A 3,279-nucleotide genomic window follows, 5' to 3' on the forward strand; every position below is an offset into this window, starting at 1 on the left:
TCAGGCTATGACTCGATATGGGTTGTAGTCGATCGTTTGACAAAGGTAGCTCATCTCATTCCAGTGAAGACTACCTATACCAGTGCGAAGTTGGCAAAGATATACATGACCAGGATCGTATGTCTGCATGGAGTTCTAAGGAGCATTGTATCGGATAGAGGAACCCAGTTTACTTCAAAGTTCTGGAATCAGTTGCATGAGACTTTGGGAACCAGACTAGAGTTTAGCACAGCTTTCCACCCGCAGACAGATGGACAGACTGAGAGAGTCAACCAGATCTTGGAGGATATGCTAAGAGCTTGTGCGCTAGATTACGGATCTAGTTGGGATGAGAATTTGCCATATGCAGAGTTCTCTTACAACAACAGCTATCAATCCAGTTTGAAGATGGCCCCTTTCGAAGCCCTGTACGGAAGGAGGTGCAGGACCCCATTGTCTTGGGATGAAGTTGGAGATCGCCAGTTGTTTGGACCGGATCTGATAAAGGAATCTGAACAGAAAGTGAAATTAATTTGCGACAGGCTAAAGGTAGCTCAATCCAGGCAGAAGAGTTATGCAGATTCTAAACGCAAGGAGATAGTTTATGAAGTCGGAGACCGAGTTTATCTTCGAGTATCACCACTTCGAGGAGTTAAGCGCTTTGGAGTTAAGGGAAAACTAGCGCTACATTTTGTAGGCCCATACAAAGTGTTGGAACGTATGGGAGAAGTAGCCTACAAGTTGGAATTACCCGAAGGACTGTCAGGAGTTCACGACGTGTTTCATGTATCCCAGTTGAAGAAGTGCCACACAGAGATGGCTGACATACCACTGAGAGATACGGTACCAGTGGGAGAACATATGGGAGAAGCAATTCAGTTGGACAGTGATTTGACTTATGAGGAGAAACCAGTTAAGATTCTAGAGTATGCCAGTCGAGTCACCCGCAGCAAGGTTATCAAGTTTTGCAAGGTTCAGTGGAGCCACCACACGGAGGATGAAGCCACTTGGGAACGAGAGGAAGATTTGCTGAAGGACCACCCTCACCTATTTTCTAGCCAACCCGAATCTCGAGGGCGAGATTCACCTTAAGGGGGTAGGTTTGTAACATCCCAATTTTTCAATTTGGAATGGTATACACTAGATCATCATTGCATATCATATTTATTGCATTTCGGTTGATCCTAGAAATTTTTCACAACTCAAGGACCCTCGGAGAGAGTTGGGGATTTCGTTATTTTCATATTTGAGTTGTCTCAAATTTTGAAAATAGGATCATTTGACTTTATTTATTTTATCTTCAATAATTTCTATTACAAAAATATGAGAGAGGGAATAAAATGACTTCCCAAAATAAAGAAATATTGAGGATTTAATAAAAAATCAAATAAGATTTTATTTGGTTTTATTTGCTATTTTATTTGAATTTAGGAAAAATGCGCATTTTTCAAAATTGCATTTAGGCCCCAAATAAATCTTCTTCCTGTGCGGCTTGATCTTAAAAGCCGGGGAAAATTTATTTCGGGATTTTTGGAGTCCGTTTAGTATTTATTTTCTTTGTTTTTCTACATGTAATTATTTTTAAAAAAACGTGAACCGACTCCGGGCCGTACCCGAGCGGGACTCCGCCCAGGGCAGCCTTTATAAGGCGCCCGCCCGAGCCGACCAGCCCACCAGCGCCCCAGCCCACCTCGAGCCCCGCGTCGCGCCCTAACCCTAACCCTAGGCCGCCGCCGCCGCTGCCGTGCGCCGCCCCGTGTTACCCCGCCGCCTCGCCGCCGCCCCGCCGCCTGCCGGACCCGCCGTCGAGGTAGCCGCCGTCGCCTGCGGTTTTCTTTAGAAAACCGCTCGGTTTTTTTAAAAAAGCCGCGGTTTATTTTCTTAGAACGGTTTTTTCGGTTTATTCTATTTAGCGAGCGTTCGCTCATTCTTTAGTTTTAACGAACGTGTTCGTCGTTTAGATCCAGTTAATGAACGTTCGTTCGTTAAACTGTTCGTCGTTTTTCTTTTTCTCGGATTAAATCCACGATTTTTCTGATCGCGATTTCGGATCCGATTTTCGTTCTAGTATAACTTCTTGCTCGTTTATCAGAATCAGGTGATTCAAGCGCCTGGAGTTTCGTCTCGAAACCCTCTTTCCGTTTAACCAACTCAAACAAGTTGTTGCCACTGTAAAAATTGCCCTAGATCCAGAATAGTAAACGAAGTCTGTTTCTTTTGCCGTTTGTCTTTCGTTGCTTCGTTCGATTTGATTCTTTTTGCCAACCGGAGTTCTTAAGTTGAATTTTTGGTTAGATCTCTTAGTTAAGTTTTACCTGTGCATTAGTTGAGTACTTATTGTATGCTTGTTTGTTTGCGATAGAGTACCCGGAGTGCGCCACTTGTTACTTTGAATCACTAGGTTTCCCGAATCATCAGCAAGGCAAGTAACACTTTGATCATACCTCCTACTACCCTGTTTTATTGCATTAGATCAACCCTTACACATTGCATGATTAGGATCTAATTAAATTGTGGGTTTGGGAAGTAGTTTAGGTAGTACCTATTACCTGTTTATTATCAAACCTTTGGTGTTACTTCTATGTTTGCTTATTATTGCTATGCTATGCTAGTAGACGTGGATTGGGTGAGTGATATCCATGAAAGATGTGAGATTTTTAAATCAATGGTTTATCTAAGGTGGCAACTTAAATACACATCTGGGTGGATTGAGGTACCTGGGTATTCCGGGATTGCCTGTTTTCTTTTGGACCGCCACCCAGGCTCAAAGGGATCATGAGATTTTCATGCTAGAAACTTCCGTGTGCATCCACAAGCTATTATGGGCTCTAGCATACTTGACTAAGTCGTGCAAACTCTTACAGTGGTAGACTAGAAGATGTAGGGGACTTAGGTGGTATGGTCTACCCATCGTAAGGTGCTAGCGCTTCTGAAAGACTATGTCTCGGTCATCCGTTTCTCAAACACCGTGTAGTGCGAGAAACCAAACGGAGGCGATCGAGTCTTGGGGGGAAAAGTGCACAAACCTCTGCAGAGTGTATAAACTAATCATGGTTAGCCGTGTCCCCAGTTATGGACATCTTGAGTATCTAGTACCTGGATTATCATGTGAATCTCAACATGTTACTATAAAATTTAATTTGATGGGTTTGTTTAATGAGGTTACTTAATTGGGATTGAGGATGCTGTCAACCATTCTCAATGTTCAACAACCACCATAATAGCTAAATAAATTTATTCCTTTGCAGTAGGGAAAAATTGGCTTTACGCAAAACTGTAACCATAGAGCTTTCCACCACC

The sequence above is a fragment of the Triticum urartu genome, chromosome 6A (genome assembly GCF_056163025.1).
Source record: "Triticum urartu cultivar PI428250 chromosome 6A, HENAU_Tu73, whole genome shotgun sequence".
NCBI lineage: Eukaryota > Viridiplantae > Streptophyta > Magnoliopsida > Poales > Poaceae > Triticum > Triticum urartu.